General features: G+C 34.6%; 1 pseudogene; it reads left to right on the top strand.

Moving 5' to 3' along the window:
- Positions 1-1,127: 1,127 nt before the first annotated feature.
- On the top strand, positions 1,128-14,234 carry LOC127148970 (uncharacterized; annotated as a pseudogene).
- Positions 14,235-21,474: the final 7,240 nt, after the last annotated feature.

The raw sequence follows: 21,474 nt of genomic DNA on the forward strand, positions 1-21,474 counted from the left end.
ATAGTGAAAGTTTGGAATGTGCGAGATGTGTGCGAGATAAAACATAAAGGCCTAAGAGGCTTACTAAACATGTAGAAAAACAAACCAAATGGCTTAGGAGGGATAACAATTTGATTTCAAAACGCATAGTGAAAGTTTGGAATGTGCAAGATGTACACGAGATAAAACATAAAGGCCTAAGAGACTTACTAAACATGCATAAAAACAATCCAAATGACTTAGGAGGGGTAGCAATTTGATTTCAAAATGCATAGTGAAAGTTTTGGAATGTGCGAGATGTGTGCGAGCTGTGTGTGAGATGTGTGCGAGATAAAAAATGAAAGCTTAAGAGACTTATTAAACATGCAATTGCATCTTATACTTATTTGACAAAGATCACTGTTGAATAAAAATTTTTGGAACCAATTACAAATTGCCATGTCATTTACTAAAATAATTGTATTTGGAATTAACTAAAAATTAGCATGTATCCCAAGTTAAATTTAAAGACAAATTGGAAAATTCTAATAATGTCACATGTCTTTATTATTATAATTGGATTAAATTAATTATTTTGGTTCAATTAAATATTATCTACTTGGGTTAAAATTCAATGGAGCCAAAAATAAGCTTAATTTAGCCCAAAATTAAGTATGACCCAAATCCATGTGATTGAGCCAATGGGTATGGTCCATGGACCAGATAAGGCCCAAGTCCATAAAAGCCCACTAGGGAACTCTATAAATAGAGGAGTCCTCATCATTTGTGGGGTTGAAAATTTTTTACTCCAGAAGGTCTAGAGAGAATTTTCCCAAGAGCTAGAAGACTTCCTAACTCCTGATGTCGACCACCCTCGAAGATTGAAGCTCCTTTGAAGATACAAACGTTCTTCCAAAACTCCAACTTCAAGAACATCACGTGCTCCGCTTCCTTAAATCAAGCGTAAGCATCCAGCCGAGAGAGAATCAGAGGATCAAATTCTAGAGATTGAACCACATCGCATGAAATCAACATAAATACAACATCAACACAAGTTCAACTCCATGAACCAAATTTCTCCAGAAATCTCGTGTGAAAAAATTGGCACGCTTAGTAGGACATCTCTACCTCTCATTTCTCCCTTGTCATCAAAATCTACAAATAAGCTAATGGCACTAAGAAAAGTTGCATCCAAAGCTACAGTTCCAAACGACTCTTACACTGGACTTGTCACCCAAAGTCACTCAAAGAGAAGCATGCAAGAACAAGAACAAAGTTCTGTCCTCAAGAAGAAAAGTTGGGAACAACTGATAAAATCTCCTAAAGGCAAGATCATTTTCAGAGAAAATCCTTTGTTCAATAACTGGAAACAGAGTTTCTCAACCGCTTCTATAGCACTAGGTATGTCATCAGCATGATGTAGTTGACGAACACCAAACAGTGGAAGGGAAAGCCAACCGTCGACTACATAAACCGATTGAGAGCTCTAAGCCTGGATTGCAAAGACAAGCTCACAGAAGTGTTGCAGTGGAGATGTGCTCCTAAGATATGCATTGGGAACTTCTCTATATTTTATAAAGAATAAAACCTCGCACATTTGAAGAATTAGCAACTCGCGCCCATGATATGGAACTAAGTATCACCAACAGAAGAGCAAAACATTTCTTAGTTCAAAGAACGAGTGACAAGAATGAAATCAATGATATTAAAAAGATTACAAATAGTGTCCTAAATGAGTCTATGGTTGTTTAAGAGACTCCATTGAAATTTTTCTCTAAAAGAAAAGAAATAAAACTTGAAAGAAATCATGATGGCAATGAAAAGCGACACCCAACTCTTAAAGAAAAATAGGAAAAAGTTTACCCATTTCTTGATTCAAATATTGCTGACATGCTAGAGCAACTACCGGAGAAGCAGCTGATCCAGATGCCGGAATGTAAGCGACCTGAGCAAGTAGGAAAGGCGGATGATCCCAACTACTACAAGTATCATCAGGTTATCAGTCACCCAGTAGAGAAATGTTTTGTGTTAAAGGAGCCAATTCTAAGGTTAGCTCATGAGAAAAAGATTGAGCTAGACTTGGAGGAGGTAGCTCAAACAAACCATGCTACAATAACGATAATGTCAGAGGCTCTTTCGCCAAGATTGATTTATGATCAAAGGGAAAGTTTGATTCAATTTGGGACTTTCAAACCTATACATGTTCGATTCCAACAAAGAAGAGCCTATTGAAGATGAGGGCAAAGAATGGATAGTCATGGCTTGTAAAAAAGAGAGACAAACAAATTCCATTCAAACAAAGTCGCACTTCCATCAAAAGAATTCAAAAGGAAACATCTCTCATAAAAAGAAGGGTTAAGAAACAAGAAGATGTCGAAGCCTAAACCTACCAAAGGAAAAGACGAGGAATTCCTCCGACCTCGACGGTCGATAACTTTGACAGAATTCTTTCCAAGAAGCTTCCTTGAGGATAATCCAAAAGAAATATTAGAAGTTACTGCATGTCATGTTGTCAGCGTAGTAGAAGTTAACAACAACTATGCGTCTTCTGAAGAAGTTGAACATTCAAATGAAATTAAGTAAAGGACTTCTGTCTTTGATCGTATCAAGCCTTCAACTACTCGATCTTCAGTCTTTCAAAGATTGAGTATGGCCACGAAAGAAGAAGAAAACCAATGTCCAACGTCTTCTTCCACTCGAACTTTAGCTTTCAAAAGGCTAAGTATCTTCACATCGAAGAAAAATCGACCTTCAACATCTACTTTTGATCATCTAAAGATGACAAACGATCAATAACAAAGAGAGATAAAAACTTTGAAGGCAAAACTATTTCTCAAAGAAAACAATGATGACGCTAAGATCCACAGTTGTGTCCCATCATGTATGAAGAGGAAACTATCTGTTGACATAAGTACAGAAGGTTCCTTGACTCCAAGACTTATTATATTCACCAATTCTACAAACGAAGAAGGTGAACAAATCATTGATGAAAATATGAGCTACTAAACATGCAAAGCTCCTTATTGCAAGAGCCTAAACTACATGGTGCTTCTAGCCCACAAGAGCTTAAAAGGTGAACGATAAAAAAAAAAAACGCAATTGAACTTATGACTTGATTCCTATATTATAAAGGGTAAGTAGGTAGGTTGAGGGAAACTTTAAGTTCATTCCAGTAAAAAAAAATCATTTGAACTATGTTTTGACTTGATCCCTATATTACAAATGGTAAGTAAGTAACTTAAAGAAAACTTTAAGTTCAATCTAATAAAAAATACTCAAATTAAACTACGTTATGACTTGATCTCTACATTATAAAGGGTACGTAGGCCGCTTAAGGGAAACTTTAGGTTCAATCTAATAATAAAAAAAAAAACTCAAGTCCAACTACGTTATGACTTGATCCCTATATTATAAAGAGTACGTAGGCAGCTTAAGGGACTTTAAGTTCAATCCAGTAAAAAAAAAACTCAGTTGCCATAAATATTTCAAAATTTAGATTTTACCTCCATTTTTATCTCAAATTTAAATTGGAGCCATAAATCTAACTTTATTCCAAGATTGAGGTTTTGTATTTATCTCAAAATTAAATATAGTTATTTTATCCCAAAATTAAAATTGGTCATTCGAAATTTTTGTGCATCCTAAGACAAATTAGGGTATGGTAGAAACCTAATCCTTATTAATTAAAATATGGTTTCAAATTTTATAAAAAAATCATCATCAAATTTAAACTTTTATTCTTGAATCAAAGTAAGCCGAGCATAAAACCTTAAATTTTTCTCAAATTAAGGATTGGTCTATTCCAACCTTTATTTCAAATTTAAATCAAACTCATGTACTAAATTCATAGTTTGATTAATTTGATATGTCAAATTGAGCAAAAAAAAAATAAAAATAAAAAATAAACTCGTATTTGGACTTTAAATTTATCTTTTCGAGATTTCACCCACCCATACACGTGCATAAATCTCGAAAGTGGGCATTTTTTGAATAAAAAAATTTGGAACCCATTATAAATTGCCACGTCATTTACTTATTTGGGATTAACTATAAATTGGGATGTGTCCCAAGTTAAATTTAAAGACAAATTGGAAAATTCTAATAATGTCATGTCTTTATTTTGATAATTGCATCAAATTAATTATTTTGGTTCAATTAAATATTATTTACTTGGGAAAAATTCAATTGAGTATGACCCAAATCCATGTGATTGAGCCATGGTATGGTCCATGGACCAGACTGGGTTGAAGTCCATCAAAGCCCACCAGGAAACTCTATAAATGGAGGAGTTCTCTTCATCTGTGGTTGGAAATTTTTGACTCTAGAAGGTCTAAAGAGAATTCTCCTAAGCGCTAGAAAACTCCCCAACTCCTGATGTTGACCATCCTTGAAGGTTGAAGCTTCTTTGAAGATACAAACTTTCTTCCAAGACTTCGACTTCAAGAACATCACATACTCCGCTTTCTCAAATCAAGCGTAAGCATCTAACCAAGAGAGAATGAACCATATCGCATGAAATCAACATAAATACAACATCAATACAAGTCCAACTCCACGAACCAAATTTCTTCAGAAATCTCGTGTGAACAATCACAATTTTAAATTCACTTCTAATTTACTCAATAGAGATTAGATATCAACAAAATCAGTTTTCAATAAATTAATTAGCTATTTTAATTGAATTAATTCACACAAATGATAAAATCATGGATTTTCAATCAACTTATAGACAATTCTCATTCAAATCAATAAAGAGAGTTGAGATCAATTGCTTGTGTCTATTGGTGAATGGAGAGATGAAAACAAATTTAATTTGTACAGAAGAAACGTAAAGTTCCATAGATAGGGAATCCTAACATAAATGAGAAATTGGAAACTATTTGATGATAAAATTCGATTTGGTTTTATATCATCTGAAAGGGTGAGAAGTTGATGATGATGATTTACAAATGGGGCATCTGTTCTTTAACCTCAACCATTGTTGAATGTATGCAACATGATACTTGTGCTCAACTTGCAGTCTACCAACTTCATCTCCGCTCACATATTCTTCCTGCAAAAGAGCATTTTTTTATAGAAATATTTAAATTTTCACTGGTATACCAGAGGGTAGGGAGCAACATTCTCATGACTTCCCTTCGCCATGTTTCCACTAAATCAATTGATCTCCTTCACATCATTACGTATAAAGACAACTCTTTTTTGATAGAAAACAAAGAAAGCAATTATGTCCCACCGAGCAAAATAACTTTACAGAATTGGTATCTTCTACTATGAAAGATCTTTTAGGGTAGGGAGTCTCCCACCAATTTTAAGTCAAAGGTACAAATAGTTTACAGGAACATAGTTTTTCAGAAGAAAGATCAATAAGATGAGTTTCTCCACTAAAATGGCATAAAGTTTAGATTTTCTTCAAAAAGCACCACATGCTGGATGCTAATGGTCTCAGGATACACATTTACAAGTTAGCCAAGAGTTCTACTATGTTATTGTAAATTTTGCAACAAGAAAGAAAGATACTATATAAGTAAACAAAGCCTATTGTTTTAAAAATAATAATGATTAAGAGAAAAATATTCTTGGCTAGCTTGCAATGAGGAAATTAGATGGAGAAATATAAACCAAAACACCCACTAGGCATCATAAAAAAATCTTATCCAATTAGAGAAAGTATAACGCGAGTGGTCAACGAGGACATGATAGATAGAATGTATATACATGGACAAGATAAAAGTCTAGATGCTTACCCTGTCCAATCAAAATGTAGAAGTTTTAGTATTCTTGCCTATCCTTCTTCAAGTAATATGACCAACATTCACTTGCAAGATTTGAATTATGTTCTCCAGAATTATCAGTTCCTATTGAGGACAGTTTTGTTTTTAAATGTACTGCTTTGTGAGTGCTCCAAAAGGCCTAGAAACAATCCTTAAAACTGTTGAGATAGGAAACTTTATAAATATATCAACATGATTTTAACACTTAACAAATACTTTATCCAAATCCTCAAAGGGTCATCTAATATAGATAAAATTGTTATACAAACTAAGTGATTCTTCATTTTCTACTATTGTTAAGTCGGTAACCTTGGGTGTACTGATTAAACACCAAGAGTCTTAACGTATTAAAAAATTTAGGTTTAAGTTTCAATTTTATACAATTACATGTCCAAGTTCTAATGTACGTTAAGATATATGTCAGACTACTAATTAACAAGTTCTCAAACTCACATGATGTAAACATATAAGCTTTCACTAATTGTTTCTTCAATCCACTTCATTCATATTACATTCTCATCAACATATTTTTAAGAAAAACCATAGAATAAAAGGTCGACATGCTTGATTGATCTAACTAATAAGTAATATGCAAGAAACATTTTGATCTAAAAGTAGTTAGTTGTTATTATTGTTGTTGTTATTATTATTATTGTTGTTGTTGTTATTATTATTATTGTTGTTGTTGTTATTATTGTTATTATTATTATTATTGTTATTATTTTTGTTATTATATTATTGTTATTTTTGTTGTTGTTGTTGTTGTTTATCTTATTTTTGTTATTATTATTGTTGTTGTTATTTTTGTTGTTGTTGTCACTACAAGAAATCGGGGCTTTCTGGCAGCAACATCGTTGGGAATAGCTAGTTCTTCCAACGCCTCACGTTAGATGTCGGGTGAAAGGACCTTTCTCGATGCCTCGAATAGTGTGTCGAGAAAGGCGTCAGAAATAAGAACCTTTCCTGACGCACCATGACGGCATCAGAAAAGCCTCGTCGTAATTTACAATGAATTACTTACGGGGGCATGTATCCACGACAATTGCCTTATGTGTCGGGAAAGATCTTTAATTCCCGACGCCATAAGTAGGATCTCCTGACATTTTCGTGATGCGTCGGAGATCCTCTTTAAATTCATTTCATTCACAGAACCGAAAGAACGAAGGAGAAAAGAAGAAAGGGAGAGACGACCGTCGTGTTCTCTGTCACCGAGTCCAGTCACCGTTGCCCTCACCGTCGCCGTATGTCCTTGCCGCCGTCTACCGCCGTATATTAAGAAAAGTTTAAAATCTAAAATTTTTAGCTTTAGGGTTGATAGTTTAGGGGTTCTTTTTGAAAAAAAACTGTTTTAGGTATTTTTTTTCTATTTTTGTATTGAATGTGTGTTGAATTTGTTGAATTAAAATTTGAATTGAATTGAAATTTGTTTTAAGGTTTTTAGGTATTTGTTTGAATTGAAATTTAAAGGGGGGGGGGGGGGTATGTTTGAATTGAAATTTGAAAGGGATGGAGGGGTGTTATGTGAATTGAAATTTGAAAGGGAGGGGGGGGGGGGTGTTATGTTTGAATTGAAATTTGAAAGGGGGGGTATTATGTGAATTGAAATTTGAAAGGGAGGGGGTGTTATATGTTTGAATTGAAATTTGAGGGGGGGGGGGGTGTTATATGTTTGAATTGTAGCTTGTTTGTGTTAAATAACTTTGTTGTTGATTTGGGATGGCTATCCTACAGTTATGGTAGCCTTTTTTGTTTTGAATTTGTTTTCATTTGGGATGACTATCTTGCAGTTATGGTAGCCTTTTTTGTTTTGAATTTGTTTATGTTTGGGATGGTTTTAAGGGGTATGGTAGTTAGATAGCTTGTTAAGGTGTAGCGTTGTTGGAAGGGGTGGGTAGGATGTGAAGATACAACATTTTTTTTTATTAATAATTACATTGTGTTGGCTATCCTGCAGTTATGGTAGCCTTTGTAGTTTGAAGTTAGTTTTAGTGAAAAATTTGAGAGATTGTATATTATTGAAAAATAGTAAAAATTCAGGGAAGTAAGTTATGGATGTGAAGAGGGAGAGAGATATATTTCTAATCAAACCTATTTATGTTTTAGGGACTTAAACGATGGACAAGGATTGGATGAAAATTAGAAATAAGTTCTCCCTTGAGTATAGATAGGGAGTGACCCAATTTTTAGAATTTTCAAAGTTTCACATTGATACTTACGGACGATTAAGGTGTCCATGCAAGAGATGATTGAATTTAAATTGGAGCTCATTAGAGAGTGTAGAACGATATCTATTGACTATTGGAATATCCTCCTACTACACAGAATGGGTGTATCATGGAGAGTCATTAAGCTTTAGAGCTACAAAAAACTTTGAGGAAGGAACTAGTAGTAATAATCCTTTTGATGAAGGAACTAATAGTAGGCAATTTAATGAAGAAGATGATATGTTTGGTATGCTAAATGATTTATAAGTCCCGATTGAACAGGTAGAGGAATTAGAGGAACGTCATTTGGAAGATGAAATGCAGATGAATGTTGGGGTAGATATAGATGAAGATAGAACAAACATATTTCAGGACTTATTGAATGAAGCACGTAATGAGTTTTACCCCGGTTGTTCAAAATTTTTGTCGTTGAATTTTTTGGTTAAGTTGAGGCATGTGAAGGTTATAAATGGTTGGAGTAACAAGTCATTCGACATGTTGTTAGAACTCTTAAGAGGAACTATGTGTTCATATTTGCTTATTGAATGTTTGTTTTCTGTGTTCACAGGCGTTATGTCATACAGACGTAATAATTTTCTGGAGACGGACGCTATGTTCCTTGAGTTTGAGGACAATTTACATAACCTTGAAGGGAGGGTCGTCGTCCGTGGGCGACTATGTGGGTAAGTCTAAGAATTTCTTTCATTTTAACTTAGGATTATTTCATATTTTTTTCTCTAACATAATTTATTGAGCAGGGTCGTCTTCTAAACCACCTGCGACTCCGACTCCTAGGAGACATGCGTAGTCTCGACTCTTAGAGTTGGAGCACCACGTTGCTATCAATGGGCGCATTCCGATGACGATTGTCCCTGGAACGGAGAAGCCTATTTCCCCACACGCTGTTTGCTTCAGCCAGGCGATAGACGTGTGCGTGTGAAAGACATTTCCCGTCCGCTGCCTTAAGTGGGCGGAAGTTGGCATAGAATATATTGAGGTCGTTAAGAGCGACCTCTAGGTAATTAAGTCAACTACATATTTATGATTTCAATTGAAAAATGTCTTAGTTAACCAATCTAATGTGTTATTTTTGTAATGTGTAGCGGATTTTTGTACTTGATTTCAATGATCAAGCAATGAATAAGTTTGTTGAGCATCAGATGCTCACCACCTTTAAGGAGTTTCAGAGGGACTGTCATAGACACTTCAAAAAGTACAACAACCTCGAGGAGGCTCGTGCCAACCTACCAAACGTATTGGTTGGACGTTATGAGGATTGACACTTCCTCTACGACCACTACATGAACCGTGCATTTCAGGTATTTAATTTGTCATGCTTAATTATGATTTCAACTTTTAATATTGTTAGGGCTATTTTAGACCTAACATTATTAGAATAATTTTTCCCAACCCTTATCCATTTACTCACTAGAATGTCATTTTTATGCAGAATATGAAACTTCACCCCGATACGAGTCCAATGTCACTGAAATACCTTAAATTGGAGTTATAACAAAGAAGAACGGTAAAAACAAGTTCAAGGACAAAACCGAAAAATTGGAAAAGATCGGTCGAACTAGATCACACCAGATCACGCTACGCGTCTGCATCAAAGTCACGTGTTCGAACCCTAGGCGCGCCCCTATTTTTCCTTTCATTTTCCGCACGACCCAAAGTCCGACCCGGCAACCCGATCTACGAATCCGTTCGCAACCACGCATCCGCCACGTGTCGAGCCCTCGTCCGCGCGCGCCTCTCCCCTGTCGTGAGTTTGAATCTCAGAAGCTGCAATTTTTTTTTAATTTTTCTCTTCAATTGGGCCAACCCAAGACCCGACCCAAGTCCATTTGTGATCCAGTTCATCATTTTCCCTAAAATTAACTGCAAAATGGCAGTTTTTAAAACTAATTCCACTTTTTTCTCCCATTTTCCCTTCTATAAAATCCCTCATATTTTTTTGGGAGACTGATAAGAAATTCCAATGTAAAAAATTCTCTTTCTCATTCAATTCTTGTAGCAAATTCTTGAAATTTTATCAATAAAAGATTACTTTTGTCAAACAAATAGATTCTTTCCTTAACATCTCTTCAAGAATTTCATCAATCTTCATGGGCTAAGGTAATCTTTTGAGACTTATTTTTAGGTTAAATTACCATGTTTTCTTTGAGAATTAAATTCCTTTCTATATCTTTTCAATTTTTTATTTGATTGCTTGTTTCCCTTTGCAATTTCTTTTGAAATTTCAATAAAACAAATAAGTTTTTCCCATCAACTTTTAATTGAAATTTCTTTACAAACTCTTAAAGTGCTGAACTTAAATTTTGATTTTCAATGGTTTGTTATGATGAATTAATTGTTGAGATTGTTTTTAAATTTCTACTAATTGATTCTTGCATAACAAGTTTGAAATGGGCATTAATTTTGCTAAGGGTAGTGGTTATCCCCTCCTTAGCAAATCTTGAATAGGATAAATTTTGCCCTCGGTTTGAACATGCTTTGGTTGCTGAAATTGATCATGTTTTAATAGAGATTTGGTTACTTTCTTTTTGTAAAAATTCCATTTTTGCATATTCAAGAAAAGATTAATTGATCTTCTTTATTTTTCAATGACAATTCTCTAATAGAAGAGGTAAGTGAATTAAAATCACAAATGTTAAATATGACTACTCTTCTTACTTCTTTTGTACAAGGTACTTCTTTTAAAGTAACCAAGCGTGGAGTTTGTGGCTTGGTTGGTCATCTAAATAACAAATATTCTGAGGTGATCGAGGATGTAAACATTGTTCGAAGATATGACCCCCACGGTAATACATACAATTTGGGATGGAGAGACAACCTAAACTTAAGATGGGGGAATGACAACCAAAAGCATACACAAGCACCAACCACCTCTTCAAACCAAGGTACGAATCTTGAAGATATTATCAAAGATTTGGCAACTAACACTCTTTCTTTTCAACAAAAGATGAAACAACAAATGACTCAACTCACTATCGCCATAAGCAAGATGGATGGGAAAGGCAAACTTCCGGCTCAACTGGACCATGCTAATGTAAGTGCCATTTCACTAAGGAGTGGTAAGATTCTTGACACTTCCACCACCAAAGAGAAAAAGGTAACTTCCAAACCCTTAACTCTTAATAGTAAGAATGAGTCCAAGGAAGAAAAGGTTGAAACAAAACCCCTCACCATCTAATTCTAAAAATGATAAATCTCCTCTTAATGATTTTACTCCTTACATACCTAAACCTCCTTTTCCCTCTAGGTTGGCTCCAAAAAAGAAGGAAACACCCAAGGAGGAAGAACTCTTGGAGATGTTTAGAAAGGTGCAAATCAACTTGCCCCTTCTCGATGCAATCCAACAAGTCCCCAGGTACGCAAAGTTTCTAAAGGAGTTGTGTACCAACAAGAGGAAAACAAAAGAAAGAGCAATGGTAAGTCAAAATGTTTCGGATCTTCTTAAGAGTAATATTCCGAAAATGCAATGACCCCGGTATGTTTTCTCTACCTTGTGTAATAGGAAATCGACTAATTTCTCATGCAATGCTTGACTTAGGAGCATCCATAAATGTCATGCCATACAACGTCTTTAAAGATCTAGAACTCAATAATTTGCAAAAAACTAGTGTATGCATACAACTAGCGGATAGATCTTTTATTTCACCATTAGGAATAGTTGAAGATGTCCTTGTGAAAATTGACAAACTAATTTTTCCCGCGGATTTTTACATATTAGAAATGAATGAAGCATGCCTAAAACCATCTCACTCTATTTATTAGGAAGTCCTTTTCTTAAAACTGTAAAAACCATTATAAATGTTGATAAAGGTTCCTTGAGTGTAGAGTTTGATGGAGACATTGTCACATTCAATATTTTTGAATCCATGACATACCCGGATGAATGCTTGTCTTTATGTTTATTAGAATTGCATGATGAAGTTGATGAATTGTCTATACATGATGAATTTTTTGATCAAGAAATGGTTGAAAATAAAGAATTGTTAGAACCCAATGTTGACTATGCTTTAGAAAAAAATAATTGTGATAAACTTTTCTTTTCTCCACAGAAACTAGGGATTGAGCTCAAAACTCTCCTACCACACTTGAAATACATATTCTTAGGAAAAAAGAATACGTTTCCCGTAATCATCTCAAGGGAACTAAACCAAAAACAAGAAGAAAGACATAATCTTGAAGAAGAAAAAGCAAGCCATTGGTTGGACTCTTGACGACATCAAAGGCATATCTCCCACTTTTTGCATGCACCGTATTATCTTGGAGGAGGGAGCAAAAGACAAAATCCAACCACAAAGAAGGCTTGACCCAACATTGAAGAAAGTTGTCATGAACAAGGTACTAAAGCTAAAAGATGCTGAAATTATCTACCTCGTCCCGGATAGTACATAGGTAAGTTCAATTCATGTGGTCCCAAAGAAGACCAGGATGACCGTTGTGAAGAACGACAAAGGTGAGATGGTTCCGATGCAAATGCAAAATGGTTGGAGAATGTGCATAAGTTACCGGAAACTCAATGAGGTAACAAAAAAGGATCATATCCCCTTACCTTTTCTTGATCAAATGATAGAACGTTTAACGGGTAGATCATATTTTTGTTTCTTAGATGGATTTTCCAGTTTTTTACCAAATTCCTATAGCATGTGAAGACCAAAAGAAAACAACTTTTACTTGTGATTATGGAACTTATGCATTTAGGCGTATGCCATTTGGTCTTTGTAATGCACCGGGCACATTCCAACGTTGCATGATGAGCATATTTTTCGACTTTTTTGAAAAATGCATTGAAGTTTTCATGGATGATTTCACAGTTTATGGTGATAGTTTTGATGCATGTTTAGCCAGTCTAGAATTAATTCTAAATAGATGCATAGAAACTAACCTTGTCTTGAATTATGAAAAGTGTCATTTCATGGTGTCTCATGGTATAGTTTTAGGACACTTAGTGACTTCAAAAGGAATAGAGGTAGATAAAGCAAAAATTGACGTTATATAAAAATTGTCATATCCAACATGTTTAAAAGATGTTGGATTCTTCCTTGGTAGTGCCGAATTTTATAGACGGTTTATAAAAGATTTTTCTAAAATTGCTTTGCCTCTAACTAATCTCTTGCAAAAAGATGTACCATTTCTGACTGATGACAATTGTAAGAAGGCATTTGATGATCTCAAATAAAAGTTAGTCTCTACCCCTATCCTTCTATCTCCTAATTGGAATTTACCTTTCGAAATAATGTGTGATGCAAGTAACTTAGCATTAGGAGTTGTTTTAGGACAAAGAATAGATAAAAAATTGCATGCTATATACTGTGCATCTAGGACCCTTAACCAAGCACAATCTAACTACACCACAACTGAAAAATAATTTCTTGCTATCGTTTTTGCTTTAGATAAATTTATAAGCTACATTATTGGCTCCCCAGTAATTGTTTACACTGATCATGCAGCGGTTAGGTACCTTGTATCAAAAAAAGAATCAAAACCAAGGCTTGTTCGATGGGTTTTACTTTTGCAAGAATTCAACCTAACCATCAAGGATAGAAAAGGAGCCAACAATTCTGTAGCTGACCATCTTAGTCGAATTGTACAAAAGCAAGAAAGTATGCCAATTCGAGAAGACTTCCCTGATGAGCATCTCTTTCAAAAAAATCCTCAAGTACCATGGTATGCTGATATTGTAAACTACTTAGTCACGGGTAACTTTCCTTCAGACTTTTCTTTTTCACAAAAAGCCAAATTACGTAGTGATGCTAAAAACTATTTTTGGGAACCACCATGTCTTTGGAAATATTGTTCTGACCAAATCATTAGGAAATGTGTTCCGAGCATGAATATGCATCAATTTTATCATTTTGTCATGATCATGCATGCGGAGGTCACTTTAGTCCTAAAAGAACGGCTAGGAAAAATTTAGATAGTGGATTCTTTTGGAAAACATTATTTGCAGATTCTTTTTCATTTTGTAAATCATGTACAAACTGTCAAAGAACTGATCTCTATCTAGGAAAAATGAAATGCCCCTTCACCCCGTTATTACTTGTGAAGTTTTTGATATTTGGGGCATGGATTTTATTGGTCCCTTTCCTCTTCTTTTTGATATCTTTACATTTTATTAGCCGTTGACTATGTATCGAAGTGGGTTGAAGCAATCCCCACTAGGACTAATGATTCTTCCGTTGTCTCAAGATTTCTAGTTTCTAACATATTTTCAAGATTTGGCATCCCAAGGGCAATCATTAGCGATCAAGGAACACACTTTTGCAACGGAGCGTTGAAGCCTTGATGAGAAAATATGGTGTTCAACATCGTATTTCTACACCATACCATCCTTAAACTAACAGACAAGCTGAAACTTCTAATCGAGAGATAAAAAATGTCCTAGAGAAAACCGTCAACACAAAAAGGAAGGATTGTTTGCTTGAATGAATGCTTGCAAAAGAAAATGCATGGATGTTAACTTTTTTGCAAAGTTTCTTATGATGATTCCCTATGGTACACCTCTCTTAGCAATTTTTGTTTTGATTTTAAATAGGATAAAGAACCATTTATAAAATTGAGGTTATTTTTTAACTTTTCATCTCTTTGACTCATGAAGTAGAAAAAACCCCTTTGTCGAGCCATGACGAACCTAGAAGTCTTTAGAAAAGGATAGAATGCTTAAATTCGCTTGTTGTAACCTCGAAAGAATGGTCAATCGTAGAACCTAATAGATAAAATCCAAGACTAGAGTTAGCCAAGCCGGAGCTAAGCAAGAAGCTTGCTACCAAAAATAGAATCCCTAAAAAAAAAAGTAACAAAATGCATACTTTTAGCAAAATACTTCTATAAAAAAAAGTACGATTAAGTTGAATGTTAGGATTTTTTCCGTGATCAGTTAGGATTACCCGATGTTAGTGAGGTACGAATCCCTACGGAAAAAGCCTATCCTTTGCCTTAGTAAAACCCGTACAACTCTATCTTAGAATTTTCTAGCTAGTTTCAATGTTTTGACCAAGGGCCGAGTTTAAGGAGGGATCCTTCCCGCTTCAGAGTAGAGGGAAAACAAGCCTAGGGCATTTTTTAATTCTTTCGAAGCATGTCTAGTGAGTCGAAATAGTAAGACTTAGATGTTTTATCTAAACATGATTTCAATAAGTAAACTTTATTAAAAATCAACCTCAAATTGACTACTTGCTTCTCTTGAATATTTAATTGATAATAAAAAAAATTACTTTGTTGAATTGTTAAGGCATGAGTAACATCCTTTGCATATTTGTTTGAAAACATCATCAAAATTTTTGCATGATTGTTTGAGTTTAATTCTTGCAAAATAATGTGTGAATCCCTTGCATGATGAATGACTGAATGTTAGCACATTTTTAATTTTCTTGCTCAGGACGAACAAGTCTTAAGTTGGGGGTATTTTGTTAGGGCTAATTTAGACCTAACATTATTAGACTAATTTATCCCAACCCTTATCCATTTACTCACTAAAATGTCAATTTTATGCAGAATATGAAACTTCACCTCGATACGAGTCCAACGCACTGAAATCACTTAAATCGGAGTTATAATGAAGAAGAACGGTAAAAAATAAGTTTAAGGAAAAAACCAAAAAATTGGAAAAGATTGGACGAACGAGATTTCACCATGTGGCATCACCAGATCATGCCACGCGTCTGCCTCGAAGACGAGTGTTCGAACCCCAGACACGCCCCTATTTTTCCTTTCATTTCCTGCGCAACCCGAGGTCCGATCCGGCAACCCGATCCGTGAACCGGTTCGCGACCCACGCATCTGACACGTGTCGAGCCCTCGTCCGCACGCGCCTCTCCCCTGTCGTGAGTTCGAATCTCAGCATATGCAATTCTTTTTTTCTATTTTTCTCTTCAATTGGGCCAACCCAAGACCCGACCCAAGCCCATTTGTGACCCAGTTCATCATTTTCCCCAAAATTAATTGCAAAATTGCAGTTTTTAAAACTAATTCCACTTTTTTCTCCCATTTTCCCTTCTGTAAAATCTCTCATATTTTTTTGGAAGAAAGATAAGAAAGTCTAATGTAAAAAATCCTCTTTCTCATTCAATTCTTGTAGCAAATTCTTGAAATTTTATCAATAAAAGATTACTTTTGTCAAACAAATAGATTCTTTCCTTAACATCTCTTCAAAAATTTCATCAATCTTCATGTGCTAAGGTAATCTTTTGAGACTTTTTCTTGGGTTAAATTACCATGTTTTCATTGAGAATTAAATTCCTTTCCATATCTTTTCAATTTTTTATTTGATTGCTTGTTTCCCGTTGCAATTTCTTTTGAAATTTAAATAAAACAAATAAGTTTTTCCCATCAATTTTTCATTGAAATTTCTTTACAAACTCTTAAAGTGCTGAACTTAAATTTCGATTTGCAATGGTTTGTTATAATGAGTTAATTGTTGAGATTGTCTTTAATTTTCTACTAATTGATTATTGCATAACAAGTTTGAAATGGGAATTAATTTTGCTAAGGGTAGTGGCTATCCCCTCCTTAGCAAATCTTGAATAGGATAATTTTTGCCCTCGGTTTGAACATGCTTTGGTTGCTGAAATTGATCATGTTTTAATAGAAATTTGGTTACTTTCTTTTTGTAAAAATTCCATTCTTGCATATTCAAGAAAAGATTAATTGATCTTCTTTCTTTTTCAATGATAAGAAACATGGTAATTACCCAAGAAAAAGTCCCTCTACTAAACTTGAAAGAAAAACTTTACTTGAATTACTTGTTGTCACTAATCATCCCTTAATGCTTGTTCTTTACTATATTTCAAAAATTAATTCCACAAACCCCCCGTTTTGTGTTTCTAATTTTCTTTTAGATCCTGAAGCTACTATTCGACCTTGTTTGTGAATCTTGAAGTTTTGAATCTTAAGTGCTCTCTAGGGTTCGACACCTTTCTTCCCTATACTACTCTCAATTTCCACAAAGGTAAGAAGGTTAAAAAGATAACTTTGAAAGGTAATTGAGGTAATCCCTAACCCTCATATTTCATCTAGTCTTTCTCTATTCTTATATTCTTTTATTTTAGACTAGGAATAAATTCTTGTTTTGCATACTTACATCCATAACAACCTATCATTTTGATAACGACTTACCTCAAATAACATCCTTTCAAATATGTATAAAAAATAAATAATATTATTTTTTTCATGTAGGAGCAATCACAGACAAACAAGGTTGCTAGACAGAAGCAGCCTTACAATCATAGCAGCAGGTCAAAGTCGTTTCTACAACAATAGCACGAGCTCGCTGAGAAAAAAGGGGAGCTAGTCGACCATGTGGAGTTATTTCGGGAAACACACGTTCGAGCCGGGACGTTCGTATCACAGGCCGCATAGGATGTGCATGTAAGTTATCAAACGAACTCTTATGCCCTTATTAATTATCCTCTTTCATTATATATTTTTGCGTTACCTAACTTAGTTTCTAAACTTATTGTAGAACCAAATGCTGGAACTTCAGTCCCAGCCTACCGCAGAGGGTAGTCAGCACTCTCTGAGGATGAGATATGCAATTAGGTATTAGGTAGACAACCAAGCTACTCAAAAGGCCTTGGCATAAATATGAGTTATGAAAAAACATGGCATGCTAGAAAAAATGCATATGAACAAGTGCGAGGGTCTCTTGAAGAGCCATATAATATTTTGCATAGATATGGTGAAGCACTCAAACTTACAAATCCAGGTACAATATTTCACATGGAACTCAAAGATGATCATTTCTTCAAATATCTTTTTATGGTTGTTACATGTGTCAGAGGATTCTTAAATTGCATTAGACCGGTCATAGTCATGGATGGAACATTTCTTAAGAACAAATATTGGGGTCAGTTAATAGTTTCCGTTTGCTTAGATGGTAACAATCAAATTTATCCTCTAACCTTTGGAGTAGTTGATAGAGAAACAGATGACTCAATACAATGGTTCTTAGAAAAATTGAAAGGTGCAATAGGGCTGGTGCCTAGTCTAGGCTTCGTGACAGATCAGAAAACATGCTTCTCCAAGGGTATTTCATCAGTTTTCCCCTCTGCATTCCATGGCCTTTGTGTCCAACATTTGACTCAAAATTTTCATGATAAATATAAGAATGACACTGTTGCTACTTTGTTTTACAATGCATCGAGAACATATTGTGAATCAAAATTTCTAGAAGCGTGGAGAAATATTCTTGCATTTCCTAATGGTTCAAGGAAATATTTAAATGACGTTGGAATAGCACGGTGGTCTCGTGTTCACTGCCCAGGAAGACGATATAACATGATGACAACAAATATGGCAGAGTCCATGAATTCTATACTGAAAGAACCTAGAGATTTGCCTATTGCTTCATTCCTTGAACATGTTCGAGCTTTGCTACAACGTTGGTTTTGGGGGCGTCGAGAATAAGGCATTAAAATGACGTCTACATTGACTAAATGGGCAGAGTTAGTTCTACAAAAGAAATAAGAACGAGCTTTGACAATGAAGGTCAACCCAATTGACTGTTACCAGTTTCATGTCAAAGATTTATATAAGAAGAAGGTTGTAAATCTTCAGACTCAAGAGTGCACTTGCAAGGAATTTCAAGCTGAGCAACTACCATGCTCACATGCCATTGCTGCAGCACGGGATTGCAATATAAATGTTTATAGTTTATGAGCTAATTATTACACTAATGAATGTTTGTTGGCAGCATATGCGGAGACCGTCTACCCAGTTGGGAATTCGTCAGATTGGAAGACAAGCGAAGACTATGTGCGAGATGTGCGCGAGATAAACCATGAGGGCCTAAGAGACTTACTAAACATGCAAAGAATCACTCTAAATGGATTAGGAGGTGTACTAATTTGATTTTGAAATAAATAGTGAAAGTTTGGAATGTGCGAGATACGTGCAAGATAAACCATGAGGGCCTAAGAGACTTACTAAACATGCATAAAATCACTCCAAATCGATTAGCAGAGGGTACCAATTTCATTTCGAAATAAATAGTGAAAGTTTGGAATGTGCGAGATGTGTGCGAGATACGTGTGAGATAAACCATGAGGGCCTAAGAGACTTACTAAATGGATAAGGAGGTGTACCAATTTGATTTTTGAAATAAATAGTGAAAGTCTGAAAGGTGTAAGATACGTGTGAGATAAACCATGAGTGCCTAAGAGACTTACTAAATATGCATAGAATCACTCTAAATGGATTAGAAGGTGTACTAATTTGATTTTAAAATAAATAGTGAAAGTTTGGAAGGTGCGAGATACGTGCGAGATAAACCATGAGGGCCTAAGAGACTTACTAAACATGCATAGAATCACTCTAAATTGATTAGGAGGTGTACTACTTTGATTTTAAAATAAATATTAAAAGTTTGGAAGGTGCAAGATACATGCGAAATAAACCATCAGGGGCTTAACAAACTAAACATGCATAGAACAATACAAACTAATGCATAAACATGCATAGAATCACTCCAAATGGATTAAGAGATTTACTAAATGGATTAAGAGACTTACTAAACATGCATAAAAACAATAGAAACTAATGCATAAAAAAAGTTGAAAACAAACAGATACTTTGGATAAAAACAGTTAGTGCTTCATTTAAAAAATGTAATTAAACTTTCAAAACAATCCAAACTAATGCATATCCCTTCCGATATGTATATCATCACCTCTCTCCTTTACTCCAATCTATGACCTAACACTTCTTCATATTCATTATTTGTATTCCCTTACCTCTTCAAACCCAAATTATCAACTCACATTCAACTATTTAAAATCTTATTAATAGACTTGTCTTAATCTAAGCCTTTCTTCTTACAAACAAACTACCTCAAATTAAATAGAGCAATTTTTTAAACCTTTTATTATGCTCATGAGCTATATGGACCAATACATCATTCTTAGTATTTCAAAATTCAAAGTTATAAAGAAACCCAACAAAAGTGCAGGTGATAGAAAGTGATCAAAGTGAAAGCCAAAGTGGTTTGAGAAGCATCCATAGCGGCATGAAAAATTACTCACAATATAAGACAATACACAATACACAATAGATAGAAAGTAATGTAGATAAAAAAAAACTCACTGCTGAATAAAGGAGCTTCAATTGCACTTCTAAGAGGCAGCCAATTCAGAGTTAAAGAAGGGATAAAGAAAAAAAGGAGCAAAATGCCAACTTTATTTAACTTCAATTCATTTCACTACCCATTTAACTTTATAAGAACCTAAACCAAACTTTGACTAAACTAATTTCCAGCAAATAAGTCGATTCCAAAAAATCCTAAACCAAATGGATGAAACTCATAACAAATACCTAAACCAAAAAATTACAGTAAATAAATTGAAAATGGGTTAGAGATAAAACTCACTGAAATAAGAGAAAACGCTCAAAGTTGATTGAATGGTTCGAAAAGGAGAAGCGACGAAATGCACTAGAGGGTCGACGAACGGCAAGTGACGAACGGTCAGAGTATCTTTGAAGAGCAGAGTGTAGGAGTAGGGCGAGAAATTTAAAAGCCAACAAAAGGTGATTTTTTTTTTTACTTCAGGTGTTCTACGCGTAAGAGAAGGGAAAGCGAAAGCTTTTACGTGGAAGAGAAGGGAAAGGGAAAGAAAAAGAGAAATTTAATGAAGGGCAATTTTGTCTTTTCACTCCTAAATTATCCTAAAACTCTTCCTTTTCAAAAACTATCTCAAAATTCATTTAACCCTCCTTTTTTAACCTACTTTTGGCAATTTTCCAAATTTTTCATGAGCTTGTTGCTCACATGAACATTGGTCAATTTTCTAATTCCATGCTTTAGTGGGAGTTTGTTATTGAGGATGTTCTTTGACCTTAATTTGCTTATTTTTTACATAAAATATAGTTGATGGTTTATATTTTATTATCTGAACTTGTTTATCATGCATGCAGTTCGCAAATGTGATTTCGCATAAAGTTTTTTTTAAGAATGATCTGACTAAAGAATTTGGATCAGTTGGAAACAGGCATGATCTAGATCACTTTGCATGTAGTTTCCATGCTATCCATCCATACTTGATCTATGTCATTGAATGTATTGGAATTGGTGATCAAGGAATGTTTAGTTACAAGGATAGTGACAAAAGTCGCCTTGGTTCCATGCTGATACAGGAGATGGACTAAATTGAACTAAAAAAGAATTCTATTATTGAAATAACTTGTTTATGTGTGCTTAAGGTTTATGTAATTTAATTATATCAGGGATATAAACATAGCCCAAGTGGGAGATTGTTAGGCGTATTTAAATAGTACATATAATTAAAGTGTGGACTTTGTATGTAAATTAATAATTTATCACATTGGGTTATTTTATTTAATTGGGCCTATTATGTGATCTATTTAATTAAGTCCCATGATTTCTAATTAAGTATGGACTAAATGGGTAGAAGCCTATTTCTAGATTGATTAGGATTTAATGGGGATCCTAATTAAACTAGTATATAAAGAACCCTAGGGCTATGGTCCCCAATATACCAAAACAATAAGCACTTAGTCTTTCTTATATCACATTA

The sequence above is a fragment of the Cucumis melo genome, chromosome 4 (genome assembly GCF_025177605.1).
Source record: "Cucumis melo cultivar AY chromosome 4, USDA_Cmelo_AY_1.0, whole genome shotgun sequence".
Taxonomy (NCBI): Eukaryota; Viridiplantae; Streptophyta; class Magnoliopsida; order Cucurbitales; family Cucurbitaceae; genus Cucumis; species Cucumis melo.